This window comes from Numida meleagris, chromosome 23 (assembly GCF_002078875.1).
Source record: "Numida meleagris isolate 19003 breed g44 Domestic line chromosome 23, NumMel1.0, whole genome shotgun sequence".
Taxonomy (NCBI): domain Eukaryota; kingdom Metazoa; phylum Chordata; class Aves; order Galliformes; family Numididae; genus Numida; species Numida meleagris.
Genome location: NC_034431.1, coordinates 962,700 through 976,453, shown reverse-complemented (window position 1 = coordinate 976,453; position 13,754 = coordinate 962,700). Strand labels below are relative to the sequence as shown.

Below are 13,754 nucleotides of genomic sequence, written 5' to 3'. Positions count from 1 at the left end.
GGCTGCTTGGAGCTTTAGCCCCGTTCCCTGTGAAGCACCTTTCAGCTTAATGCTGGGTGGAGGGCTTCCCTTTTGCCTGGGATGCTTAATGGAAGCGCAGGGCTGACGTAGCAAGGCAGCAGCTTTCTGCAGGAAGCACTCAGCTGTGCAGCTCAGCGAGACAGGGCTCCAGCTGTTCCACTTCTCCTGTGATGATGCCAGTAGGAGGAGAGACCTCCATCCACCTCAGGTGGATACAGACCCAATGTAATTCAACAAGTGTCTGCAGTGGGCCGAGCCGTGGCTCTGCATGGGTTTGTGGGGGGATTGCCCTCCTGTAGGATGTGGTTCTGCCCATATGGGTAAGCTGTGATGGCTGAGGCCGGCTCCTCACCCCAGCGAAGCATTCGGAGCTTGTTAATGAATGAAATGCATTTTCTTCCATGGAGGGGATTTTAAATTGGCTCCACATGGATTATGTATGTTGTCGCACTTTCCCGGAGGGTGATGGCATGATTAGGAATGTGGGTTTGATGAAAGAAGCCAGACACTGAGTCCAAAGCTGAGCGCTCCCCCCCGATCCGCTCCCCGCCCCGTGCCCCCTCTCCCCCCATCTCATTTAAAATATTTGACACAATTCCAGGGCATTCTTCAGATGGCTGCTGGGGAGCACGAGAGGAGCAAACCAATGGGACGTCGCTGTTTATGCGTCGCACCACGCACTGGGTGCTCAGCCCCAAAACCTTGAGGGCACTGATCCCCGCTGTGGCACCAACAGAGGGCAGGGAAAGGTTTAATGGAGGGGAACTGAAGCACAGGCTGCTGGAGCCGGACACTGGGAGCGCCCTGGGCTTTGTTTCGTGTTGCTTTTTATTTCTTTCCTGTTAGCATCATCTATCACAGTAATCAAAATGTGGCTTTTTGACCCACATGAAAGTTTCTTTTTTATAGGTGACTGCGTGTGTTTGTGCAAAACCGCTCCGTTTTGGTCGATGTTCTGGAAGCTGTAGAGCAGCAAGATGATTTTTTTGTTTTTTGTTTTTTTTACCTTTTAGTTTTGAGAAATTGTTTACCGAAAATGTGAACCATCATAAGAAGCACGAGCAGCAAAAGCTGAGCACCGCTGGCTTTTTCCACTGAAAAAATTAAAACAAAAAAGCCGCAGTGGAGCACGTGAAGTCCGGGCTTTTTATACACAGCATTGTGAGAAGCGGTTTCCCAACACAATCCCAAGTGCTTTCTCTTTTAAAACACTCGGGGCCTGTTACGCGGCCTCTTGCCTCCCCAAACCGCTTGCTGAGGTCACCAAGTGCAGTTCCTCCTGGTTCGCAGCTGGAAGAAGGGAAAAGCTCCTCTCCTCCATCCCCGCGGCGTTGCTCCCTCCGTGAGCTCTCCGGGATGGGATGCGGAGAGACCCGGGCTCAGCCTCGCAGCGCTGTCCCCGTTTCTGGGCAGCTCGGTGCCACTGCAGGGCTGGGAAAGTTTCGCTTTCCAACGTCAGCAGTGGGCTTTCGGGGCTGTCACGGTAGCTGTGGCCCAGCGGGGCACTGAGTCACTGGCGCTGTTTTCCATCCCTTTAAGCGGCTCCAGATTTGGAGCTGGCTCGAAAGCTTGTGACTTGAAAGGCCCCGGCCGTGCGTGTGTTCTGCCTTCGAGCTGGATGACTCTCGCGTGTTCCTGCGTTCAAACGGTTCAACCCCGAGCAGCCGTTGCCATATGGATCCTATAGAGTGACCCGGCGGAGGGATGGGTTACGTCAACAGGGCGAGGAGGGATGGGGAAGCGGGGCTGGGTGAGCCTGAGCTGCTTGGCATCTCCGGGTCGCGTCTGCCCTGGGAGCTGCCGGTCCCGAGCATTCATTGGATATCCTCAAAAAAAAAAAAAACAAAATAAAAAAAAAAAAGGGAAGCGTGGAAAAAAACCCAGAAGAAAAGCAAAAGGGATGGATAGGGATAATGTGCCTTTAAACAGCTGTGTGTAACCGCGCTTGCTAATGGGGTGACTAATTCCGTGCATCGCAAAGCAGCAGCAGAGCCCGCTGCCAAAGCGCGCGCGGGGCCGGAGAGTCATCACCACGCGTTCGCCGTCCCCTCCCTGCCCTCACCCCCCCGGGCAATTAATTTACTCATCTGGAGGGCACAGCCCAGCAATCTCTTGACTCAGCAATCAGGGGCCGATGGGAGCCGTGGGAGCAAATTCCAGGCAAGAAACAATCTCATGACTTGTCTCGGAAAAGATTGCTCCAAAAAGATCCCCTTACAGTCACGGAGCGCTCCGTGCCCGCGCCTTCGTCAGAGCCCTGACGAGCTTTGTGATTGCCCAACTTCGGGGAGCGGGGCCGGCCTGGGGGAGTTGTTGGAAGTTTCTCGTTTGGAAAAGAGAAGGATCTGCTTGGAAGAAAGAAAGATTTGAGACCGTGGGGCCCTGGAGCCAGTGCTTGCTCCCCAGGGCATGGGGGTGTGGGGCCACTTGCCAGGGCAGGGAGCCCAGAGCTTGGCTTTCCGTTGCTTTTTGGGTCATTCATCTCTTTTCTTCCCCCACTTCCCAGGGTTCTTAAAACGCTTCCTTCGCTTGCAGGCAATTTGGATTCTTCCATCGGTGTTTGCTAGCTGCAGGCACCGAATTTACCTTCATGTGGCACCGTGGATGACTTATTTTTTTATGCTTTTTGGCCCGCTTTTTCTTTTTTCCATACGACATCCCTCTCTCACCAGGCCTTTTCCCCAGTGAACATCACCTGAGCCCCATTCCCTCTGAGAGTCTCACTGGGCTCTGTGCCCCGTGCCTTCCTGCTGCCTCTGGGGATGCTCGGGGGTTACACCAGGTTGCTCTTTGCACACTTCAGTTCTGTGGCCTGGCCCCGTGGGTGGGTGCCTCGTCAACCCACATCGTGGCTCAGGAGCGGTGACCCAGCCCCAGGCTGCAGCATCCCGGGGCTCATTACAGTCAGTGGAGGATTCCCAAAGTTCCTGGCAAGGGCTCCTGGCTCCTGAGTAGCCGAGTGACACCCCCACTCCCTTCTCCATTTGCGTCTCTCCTAACAGCCTCTTGGCCTGAGCAGCCGAATTCAATCAGCCCTTTCACCATCTGCTCCCAGGCACTTCTGCCGGGGAAGGCTCGGGGCCAGCGAGGCTGTAATTCCTTAATAGCTTCCGGATGCTGCGCACGGGGTGGATGCGAGGGCTGCGAGCATCTCAGCCTCTCTCCGCCCATCCCTGCAGCCTGTGTGGAGGTTTCCAAACTCAAGGCTTCCTCTGAGCACCCCCATCTCCCTGGCTTATCCCTGCCAGCCCTTTGCTGTCCCATCTGAGGCCAATAGGTGACATAATCCTCGTCCTGGCCAGCCCTTGGTGCTGGGATGGGGATGGCTGAAGCTGATGGGGCAGCCCAGCGTGGTTTTGGCTGCCTTCCCCTGCTCACTCCCACCTTCCTCCTCTTCCTAAGGCTTGTCTGGCCCAATTGCTGCACTGGTCCCTGGTGGGAAGATTCCTAGAAGTCAGAGTTGGAAGAGAAAAGCTTCCTGGGGCCGCTTGGGAAAACCCTTGCTCTCCTCGATGGGGCTGCTTGATCACCTGGAGGCTGCACGGTGCAGCCTGAATGGTGCAAAGCCCTGAGCTCTGAGCTCACTCTGCTTTTTGGGAGCCCTAATGTCTGAAACTGGTGAAAAGCATGGAGGAGGTTTAACCTCAGGGCTGTTCTTGTGCTTGGGAAAATCCACTTGTTCCTTGTCTTTGTTTCCTTGTCCGCTTCCAAACAATAACAGCAGAAGGAGAACTGTCCCTGGGATGTTGTGAAATGCAGTTGGTCTGGCAGCAGTGTTTCCAAGGCACTCAGTCCAGTGTGGTCTGCAGAGTTTTGCTTCCCAGGTTTTTCCCAGGGCTGTTTCTGACCTCCATCCCTGGAGGAGCCAAGTGTGGTTCCCTCTCCTCTTACCCCAGGTGGAAAAACTGGGTCCAGATTCATGCTTCCCATCTTAAACTGAGGTCATTTGCTGCACCCCCGGTCCCCTTTAGGGCTGATACCAGGTATGGGGAGGTGAAACAGTTCACTTTTGCCAAGCAAAGTGTTCCTGTCTCATGGTGGGACATGGAAATGTTTAAACTGGTGAGTGCAGGGCACATGCAGTTCCTGTCTGTAGGATGGGACAGACAGCGTGGAGCTCATGCTTGTGGGTGATGCTCACGTAGGTGCCAGCTGGGGATGTCTGGGGACACTTGCAGTCTATGGGGTGGCATTACTGGAGCACTGTCTGGGGAGAGGGGCTGCCCAGGCACCACCACGAAGAGGAGGGGCTGTTTGCTTTGAGGACCTTCAGCCTCTTCTATGTAGTTGGTTTTTTTCCCTTCCTTTAAATGCTGCTGCTCTGAGAGGTGCAGTTAGCACAGGGGAGATGCATGGGCTGTGCAATGAATATCGCAAGCTCCTTTGGTTCAGATTTCAGCTGCGGGGGGCTGCTGCATGTATTCATGAACCACATTCATGATGGAGGATACCAAACCTTCAGAGCCATCAGGGCACTTGCAAATGCAAGCCTTCACCAGAAGTAAATCTAGTGCTGTGGGGAGGTAAATCCATACACAGCGCAGGGGAATGAGAGGTGTGCAGATCATTGCACTACCTCGGTCTCTTGGCAGCGGCTGGCAGAGCTGGCTATTTGTTCTAAAGAGTTAGCAATAATTTTGTTGATTACAATGATTGACTGTCTTTGGTTTAATGTGATTCAGAGCTCACAGTGCTGAGATTTACCAGCCGCGCTCTGACCTCCCAACCTTAATCTGGTTGTAAAAGTCTGTGCGATTATTTGTTTGATTTGAAAGCTAGATGTGATCATCTCTCGTCTCCTCCTTTTGGAACTGCAAAGCTGGACAGGTCAGTGTGATGCAAAAGGACTGACCCGGTGTCCTCGTGTAATGTGATGGAGGCAGAGAAGGACAAGGTGACACAGCGGGACAGGGACCCGGTGGTGACCGTGTACTCCTTGTCCTCCTCCGCATGTGCTCTGTTTGTACAGCAGAGCTGCAACACTCCCTGCTGCATAGAAAAAAAAAAAGAGCCTGATATTAGAAATAGGGCCTTCTCTGGTGAGGCAGCGGGCGTCCCTGTGCAATCCACGGGGGATGTGATGCGCTGCGACTTGCACCGTCGCGTTGAGCAATGGTTTCTTGCGGGCTTGGCTCTGCATCTGCCTGGCGCTGCCCTGGAGCTAAGGGTTGGCTGGGGAGGCTGCGGAGGTGGGGTGGGATGGGCAGCAGGCAGGAATCTGCAGCTGCGGAGCGATGTGGCAAGCTTCGCCCCCAGAGCCCGCTGCCCCAGGCAGCGTGTGTGCTCAGGAGCTGACCCGCTGCTGCCTTCTGCATCACTGCATTGCGTGGAAATGTCCTGTGCTTTAGCAATGTCATTGGAGGCACCTTCTGCTCGTGGCCTATGGGCACTACTTATTGCGTGTACACTGCCAGTGTGCTCTCCGTAGCAGGTCCAGTCCTTCCTGCTTTGGCAAACATGCTGGTTTGTGGAGAAGGGGCTGGTGAGTGGAGGAGAGCAGCTTTGATGTGGAGAGAGATAGTCTGGGGGCTGAGCGTCATCCTGGCTCGAGGGCACTTCAGTCTGTGTCCTGCCATGTGGTCCCCACGTGTCTGGCATGACGTGGCATCCATGCAGCCTGCGGGCAAGGGCTGATGCCAGCACACAGAGTTTACACAGAACTTGGGCTGGGCTGATAATCAAGCGGAGGTTGGGGAATTCCTTGGGACAGATTGAAGGGAAAGGAAAAGAAAGGAGGGACTTGATGGAGCGGCTCCATGCCTCATCTCATTCTGAGGCCAGGAGGACTCCAGCTGCCTTTTAGGACCGGTCTGGCAGTGGACTCTCAGCAGCAGGGACATCCATGCAGAGCATCTTCATGAGAAGTGCATTGTGTCATGGTGATGGACAGCACAAAAGGTGTTTGGGCACAGAGTCATTTCACGTGAGGGCAGATATGCAGTGAAACCATCTCCAGCTGTGAGGTCATGTGTAGCTGCTTACAGAATGTTGGCACAGCGCGTCCTTCAGGTGTGCTTGAGCAGGCTTGGTGGGTTGGGATCTGTTTGGGGGGTGATGAAATACCTAAGCGTGACCAAAAGTCTCTTTGGCCTATATCCCTGCAGTGGAGGGACAGCCCTGCCAAGAGATCTCAGCCTTCCCTTTTCACACTTCCTATCCCGACAGCATCTTCCTCACACAATGTTCTGCTGATTAACCTCAACCCTGACTTGCAAAATCACCGCTGGCCATTTTCTGGGAGGTTGTCACGTGCGGTGCTGCAGTGCTGTGCCCCGGCAGCAACCAGAGCAAGCGGCTGGAGACAACAGAGCTGGGTCCATCCGTAATGTGTCTGTCCATATGTCTGGGAGATGAAGGAGGGGGATATTAATATCTGAAGGAGAGACTGCTTGGATAGGGAGATGTGCAATCTGAGCTGCTAGGCTGGGGTTACACAGCACCTTGATCCAACCTGCGCATGCTCTTGCAGTCCTGAGTAACCATGCCGTGGCATGTGGTGCCAGAGCATCCTGCTCCAGGGATGAACCCTCTGTCATGTCACTGCAGCAGAGGTGTCCCAAGTGGCATTGCCATGGGGATGAGACCAGCGCAAGTTGTTCAGCTGCTTCCTGCAGGGAAGTGTTGGGTGCATGAAACGGGGGCTGCTATCTGTTCCTGGGAGCTCCCAGCCTTGGTTTGCTTTGGGAAGGGCTCCTGTGGCTGCGTGAACCTCAAGGGCCATTAAACCTTACAGGGTTTCCAGCCTAACCAGCAGAGAGTGAGGAATTTCAAGAGGCTTCTGGGCCCAGGCGTGAGCCATTCGAATACCTCGGGCAGCCATCCAAGAAGCAAATGAGTATCTGGTTGTTTGTTCAGTCAGTATCACTGGGTTTGAGGAGGGTGGTTTTTTTTTTTTTCCCCCCTCTCATTGCTGTTGAGCAATTAGAGCTTTGCTGCTGGGACTCGGGGTGTGAGAAGCTGGGTTTTCGCTGCTTGTTTGTGAAGGAGCATCTCCCTGAGCTGAAGCACTGGTGCGAGGCGGCTGCCACAGGCGTGACCTGCCCTCGCTATTTACACTTGACCTCCTTTCAGCCAGGGCTGGGTGTCCATTACAGGCTTTGCTGGGCCCGCCCCGCACTCCCATTAGTGTGTGTGTGCCTGTGCATGGGGATTAGAGCTATTTAGCAAAGCGTTTAGTGGGAATTAGAGTGAATTATCACAGGGGAAGCGTGTCTCAGAGGAGAGCGTAGCTTCGCTAGAGGTAGGGAGCGTCCTCCCAGCCCTGCTAAGGAGGGTTTGGAGGCAAGCCAGCCCAAGAGTGAGGTGCTCATCCCATCTTCAGCGGCTCATGTGATGTTTGTATGGGGAAGAAGGGTGAGAAGGGCCTGACCACCCGAAAAAGACGCTTGGACTCCCAGCCGGGAGCCTGGGGACACATGGAGGTTGGGCAGTGCTGGTTTTGGTGGCTGCCCGCTCATTTAGTGAAGCACTGGCACAGGCTGCCCTGAGAGGTGGTGGGTGCCCCATCCCTGCAGACACCCAGGGTCAGGCTGGAGGAGCTCTGAGCACCGGATGGAGCTGTGGGTGTCCCTGTTCATTGCAGGGGGCTGGGACCAGATGGTCTTTAGGGGTCCCTTCCAACTCAAACCATTCTATGATTCTGTCCGAACCTCCTGCTGTGGCCACCTCTGAAGTGCCGAGCCCAGAGCTCACCCTGCACACACGTGGGCTTTGCAGAGGTTGCGTTAAACCCAGACCCTGTGCTCACACAAGGTTTCAGCAGCAATGCTCACAGATGTGAAGCGAGAGGAGCCGTTGCAAAGCTGATTCATGGGCGCTTGTTTGCAGGGGGCTCGCTGGGTTAGCAGCGTTGCTGCATCTAAACCACTGAGATCTCAGTGGAAAAACCTTTCTGCTGCCTTCGCTGGCTGCTTTGCATAGTTTTGATGAGTGTCGTTAAACCATGGCCACATCCAAGCCCAGAGGCGTCTGTGGGTCCTCGGTGCTCCCTCCGCTCCATCCAAGCTCCTTCTAGCAGTTGAGATAGGGAGGATGCAGTGAAGCCCCGCGCTGAGGGAACCTGGCTTTCAATTCCAGAGCCGTGGGTCCCATCCTGCCCGCTGAGCCAGGGAAACTTTCTCATCATCACAACAAGCGTTGACTCAAGCGCTGTGGTTTTGCTGAGCTTCGATCCAGGGCTTTCTCTCGTGCTTCTCCCCCGCAAACGCCAGGGAGGAGCGAGCCCCTGTGAGTGCAGGGGATGCCGCTTTCCCAGGGTCCGCGTCCAACACCCACGGCGTGAGGCCGTGACTGAGGGAATGGAAAGAAGCACGGGCAGCAGGCGGGGTCAGCGCGGTGCTGCTGGTGTTTGGGTGGCGGCGAAGCATCCTCTCACCTGTCGGCGCTGCCGCCTGGTCCATGGCCAAGAAATCGGAGCCAAAACCAACACTGACATTTGGATTGCTCTGTTTTCCATTTTCCTCTTTTCTTGCCGCGAAGCCGGTCCCGTTCAAAATAAGTCTCGGTGAGATGAAACGCCTCGCAGCGCTACGGCATGTGAGGACGTGACCGATGGGGACGTGACCCTGTGGACTACAAGGACCTTTGTCCCGAGCTCTTCTGCCCGCAGGACAGAGCTGGCTTTGGCGTGGGGCGGTGGCCGGGATGTTCTTACATGTTCCGTTTTTTTTTTTTGTGAGCAGAGCGGGGCAGTGCCCACAGTTTGGAGATGCAGCGCTGGGAGGCTTTGCTGTGAGCACGAGGTGCTACGGGGCTGTGGGCACAGCCGCCCTGAGCACGCTCCCCAGAGCAGCTCACACCCCTTACGTGATGGGTAACACAATTTATCCCAAAGCCCAGGGCTGAACAGCAAGAGCATCCTGACAGCCAGCCCCACCCTCCTCTTAACATTTCCCATTCCCTGCTCCCTGTGATGCTCCAAGTACAAACTCGGGAGAAACCCTTTTATCTGCGTGCAGGGAGGACAAGTTTCCAGGCCCTTTATTTAGTGGGAGAACTCGCCCCCATGACACGCTGCATCTCCATAAGAAAGCTGCTGAATGCCGGAAGAAAGCTGGCTTTGTTGTTCTTTTTGCAGCGCTAAGCAGTGCGGGCTTTTGGTTTCCTCTCTTGTTTTTCTCTTCAAACCCCGCTTTCATCTCACAGTATTTATTTTTCACTACTTGAAGGGAAAAAAAAAAAAAAAAAAAAAAAAAAAGTTTTTGAAGGGAAAAAAAAAAAAAAAAAAGAGAAGCAGCTTATTTTTCTTTTTTTTTTTTTTTAAATGTATTTATTTAAAATTAAAATAGCAAATGTCAGTCCCTTTAGTGCCATGCCTTGGAGAGGGAAACATGAGGAGGTGCCACGGGAGGGGTACGAGTCTCGGTGCCCTCTGTCCCCAGCATCTCCTGGTGCTTGTCCTTCCTCCCCAGTTTTCCCTCTATTCCCCATTTTTCCCTTTTCTCCCCTGAGTTTCTCTGCCCTTTCGGTCCGAGGAGCCCTAATTGGAACAGGCCGGCTCCGCTCCTGCTTCCTGCGTGGGAGTGAGAGGCTGCGCTTGTGAAAACAGTTCAAAAGTGCAGACAAATTTTTGCCTAATCCTGCCTAAATAAGTGGGGCTCAGTTGGGGTTACTTGCCCAGGCGCTCCTGCCCTGCTGCTGTGCGGGGCACCTGGGAAAGGCAAATCTGCCCTAGGGGAAAGCGACCTGGGATGGGAGATGTGGGAGACGGCGCCTCTGTCATGCCCCATAGGGGAGCGTGGGAAGGGTCTCAGCTCCCGGCCCCCCTCTCCCCAGCCTCCTCTCTTCCTGAGAAAGATTTCTCAGCTGAACCCTGCCAGCTGGGAGGCTTTGGGAATCGTCTTTCAGCCTCCCCATCGCTAGCCCTTCCCTGCTTTGCTCCTGGGGAAGGCTGAGGTGGAAGAGCCTGCGTGCCATGTTGATGGGTGGTGGTGGGCTCCTCGTGGGATTGGAGCAGCTTGGTGGCACAGGAGAAAGCAGGAGAGCAAATCAGTCCTTGGCCCTCTTGCCAAACCTCTGAGAAATTCCTCTTGCTCCATCAGAGGCATCCAGGGACTTGGCTGTGGGGCAGCACTGGGATGTCCCTGGGGTGGCAGAAGCTGGCACTGTGAGCGTGGTCCCAGAGGACACAACCTCCTCTGACCTGGCTGTAGTTGCCCTCCAGCAGAGCCATGCACAGGTACTCATAGGAGCATCTCAGCCAGCTATGGCTAGAGGACTGAGCTCTTCTGAGATATTTGGGCATAAATTCACACAGCTGTTGGATGCACGGTCCCAGAGACATTTTTTTCTTGGCTTGAGGCAGTGCCAACTTGCACCTTCTCCAAAACATATCCCATGCCTCCTTCAAGCAATCAGCGTGTCCCACATCCTTGTGATGTCAGCACACTGTGGGATTAGTCCCTGTCCCAGGTGGGCTTTTACCTGCGAGAATGGTGAGCTGGGTCCCTGACCTGGTGGTATCCTTCCAACAGAGCAGGGGTGGGGGGGGGGCAGCAGGGTCAGCTGGCCCTGCTCTGACCCTCTGGGCATCCATCTACATGCAGGCTACTGTGTAAAACAGTGGGGACCAAACAAGGACACACTGGGGCTTTTGATGGGAAACAAAGTGAGTGGCCGAGGGGAGCTTAAAGGGGGCATTGACTCCAAGTGGAAATTAGGGAGAAAAATGACTTTGCTCCTGTCCTCCAGCTTTTTTTCCTGACTGCCATTTATTTTGCTTATGCAATCAGATGCTAATGTTTTGACATGCAGCAGAGTCGCTTGCATTTTAAGGTCAAAATCCCTAAAGTTTGTAAATCGTAGTGCTTTAAAAGATCAGATGCATAGAAATAGTTTATACATGCGGAGCCTGTGGAGAGCAGAATGGGAATTTGTCTGGGAGATGAACTCGGTGATGTTGGCCTCTCTGTGCGTTTCTCACAGGCTCCGTGTCTGTTTGTCCAGCACCTAGCACAGTGTGATCGTAGAGTCATTGAGGTTGGCAAAGACCTCTGAGATCCCCAGTCCAATCCCAGCCCACCCCCCTGTGCCCACTGCCCACGTCCCTCAGTGCCACATCCCCATGGCTCTGGGACACCCCCAGGGATGACCCCACCACCCCCTGGGCTTTGCCAGTGTAGCACCGCTCTTTCAGTGAGGAAATTGTTCCTAATATCCAACCTGCACCTCCCCACGTGCAACTTGAGGCCGTTATCTCCCATCCCATCACTGGTTACCTGGGATGGTGGCTTTGGGGTGGACCCTTTTAAGCTTAAAAGCCGCATGGGGATGCGATGCTGGCTGTTGGCTATGGCAGGATTGCTGCCATCCTTTTGTCCTTCTGAAATCTGGTCCCCAGGGATGTGAAGGAGGTGGAGGAAAAAGAAAGCCTGCTTTTGGGAAGCCTTCGGGGTCTCAAGCTGAGCCCCCAGACCTCTCTTTGCTTTGCAAAGCTGCAGCCACTTGCATCAACATCCCTCTGCCTTCCTACCGTGTAAGGCAAATCGCTTATCTCTGCTCTACAGATGCTGGAGATGATGTGACATAATTTTCCAGAGCGCCTGCAACTCCTGTTAGTATTTAAAAACCAAACCATCGTACCCTGCCTGGTCTCCCAGGAGGAAAATCAAATGCCGCTCGCTGTCAGCACAGCGGCAGCAGCAGGAGACGTGGCATCTTGGCAGCACGCTGCACGTGCGAGCCGTGTCGAGGAGGCTTTAATGGGCCTTGTAAAACCCATCCAGAAACCCCAGCCTGCGGTGCAAGTCCGCGCTTGGTTTTTAGGTTTGAATGTGAAATTGCCCAACGAAGCTGGGGTACAGCAGCTGGGTTTGGTGCCGGGTTCGGTGCATTCCGAGCCCGCCTGTGCGCACGCATGCATGCTTTTGCGTGCGCTTTGCGGGCAGCAGGAGGTACACAAAGGGGACGTTTTATTTGTGTAAGATTTGATTAAAATCTTGGAGAGGGGTTTCAGATGACAGTGAAAGCTGAAACCAGGGGAGCGAAGCCCGGGCTGCTTTTGTTACCGAAATGCTGCCCTGCTCTGACCTCTGCCCACCCTGAGCTGCAGGCGGGTGCGTGCTGCGGGCACAGGGACAGCACCGCCGCTGCATCCTCCCATAGGGTCCTGCAGGGCACAGCCACGGCAGAGGGCAGGTAAAGCCCTTCGTGCTCCCAGGGGTTAACAAAGAGAGCGACATTTCAGTACGTTCACCATCTCTCAAAGCTAGAATTGAAATAAAAACTGTCCCCCCCCCCTCGTTCTCCCTCCGATCATGCAGCCAGGACTTGTCCACAGACACGTACGCACAGCTTCCCCAACCCATTTCATGTCGCACATGCGAGCTCTTCTATAGAGGCGGGATGCTGTTGACTAAAATTAGGCTTCTGCAGACGTTTGCAGGTGTGGGGCTTTTGGGGCTGTTTTGTGTTTTGAAGAAGTTTTAAGCAGTAGCTATGGTCTAACAAGAAAAAAAAGGTTTCGATTCTAAATTTTCCCAATGCGTCTTGTTGTAAAGGAGAAGCCTCGAAACGCACGTTTTGGTTTGGTGTCGGTGCTCACCTTATGGAACCAAAACCCTATCCCGTGCTACTGAGAAACTGCTTCGCTGGCTCTGTGCAAACCCAACCGCGTGGACCCCGCAGCCATCAGTGACAGATGCTGCTTTGCATGGCAGCAAGAAGAACGTGGCACGGCCGGACGCCCGGCTTGTGGCGTGCCTAAGGAGGTCATCTGCACGCAGGTTTTCTTGAGCGATTCGGTGCAGAACGGGGTTGGAAACGTTTTCTGAGCTCGCCTGTGACTCAGCTTCCCATGGCCGCGGAGCAGCGCGCTGCCGTTGAACCGGCCGCGAGGGAGCGGATCCCTGGGTGGTCCCCGTAACCACAGAGCACAGCCAGCAGAGCATTAACGTGTAACATGAGGATGAAGGGAAAAGGGCACCGAACCACTTTCTCCCAGTGTTATCTCGAAGCCAGCAGATGGAGAACAGAGATATGCAGGGTGCCTGCTCGTTTTTCCGTGCCCTCTTCGGCCAAATCCAGTAAATAATGAAGTGTAATTTGCCAAATAGCCTTTGAGTGTTCTTCTTTGCTTTTGAAGGTCCTGATGGTCGCAGCGTGGCAGGCAAGCCTTGATTTCTGCAGAAGGCTGGGGGAGGAATGGGGCACGGGGGCTCAGGGTCGGGGCTGAGAGCGGGGCCGCCTGGGCACAGAGCTGTGGGAGTGGGGTGTGGAGGATGAGGGCTGGGAGCTGGGCACTCGCGTGGCTTTGCACGTCTGTGCTTGGGGTGAGAGCTGGAAGGTGCAAAGGTGAAGGCAGGAGAGCGGCTCTGCTTGGCTGGGCTGCACTAGGGATGCTCTTGGCGATCCTTGGGAGAGGAGCACTTTGTGGCTGTGTCACAGAGCTTAACGCAGAGCGATAGCGAGCCGAGGTGGCTTTCCATAGCACAGAGAGCACTGGGGCTTTTGCCATGCACATGCAGCTGTGATGAAAACACCAAAAGTTTGCGCTCGTTGTCGTTTTTCCACTGAGAACAGTTTTCATTGAAGAATTCCCAATAGGCTGCAGGGTTAGGCCGGCCTCCGGCAGAGGATTTACAAGGAGCCTGACAAAGTTCAGTTGTTGGAGATGGTGAATGTTTGAGGCTTTCCTTCGCCGCGAACGATGGTTTTCAGGAATGCTTGAAGTATGTGAAAAAGAGCCAAACCTTTATTCGGATGGAGATTGGTTTTTGTTTTTTTTTTTTTTTTTC

The 13,754-nt window shown here is 54.3% G+C and overlaps 1 protein-coding gene across 6 annotated transcripts in view; it reads left to right on the top strand.

Annotated features, from left to right (window-relative positions):
- The window catches only part of ETS1 (ETS proto-oncogene 1, transcription factor), a 69,683-nt gene that overhangs the window by 33,076 nt on the left and 22,853 nt on the right, over positions 1–13,754 (top strand). The window lies entirely within an intron of this gene.